The following is a 547-nucleotide window of genomic DNA, read 5'->3' as shown; positions in this document are numbered from 1 at the left end:
GAAGTCTGGACTAATGGCTGGAGTGGTGCTTTGCTACTGCACTTTAAGATTAAATAACCATTAGATTAAGAAAAATTAAAAATAGATAAGATTATTAGGGTTTGGACAGTTTGTTTGATCAATAGCATGCTGGTTTGGCGAACATATATCTTTCAAAAGTGGAAACCTGCACTTTGCTATTATAGTTTAATTGTTTGCTATTAAAGTCATCGTCCTTTGTCAAAATGGTGTAAGAATTATGTCTTTGCTGTGAGGTACATGTAAAACGTTTCACCATCTGTCTTAAACTGGGTCACCAAATTTGGGCCCTTTCGAAATCTCCAATTTTCCAGTCTGACTGGCTGTATAAAATCATATGTCTTTTGGAGCAGTGAGATTAAGCTGTTGGAACATCAGGAAATTACTGTAGAGTTCTTGGATAAATCCTTCAGGAAATTATGATGTGCAGTACCATTCAAAATTTGGATTGGTAAGTTTTTTTTTTTAATGTTTTTGAAAGAAATCTCTTACGCTCACCAAGACTGCATTTATTTGATCAAAAATACAG

The sequence above is a fragment of the Sinocyclocheilus grahami genome, unplaced genomic scaffold (genome assembly GCF_001515645.1).
Source record: "Sinocyclocheilus grahami isolate Dianchi unplaced genomic scaffold, SAMN03320097.WGS_v1.1 scaffold2897.1, whole genome shotgun sequence".
Lineage (NCBI taxonomy): Eukaryota > Metazoa > Chordata > Actinopteri > Cypriniformes > Cyprinidae > Sinocyclocheilus > Sinocyclocheilus grahami.
Note: the sequence above shows the minus strand (reverse complement) of the source record.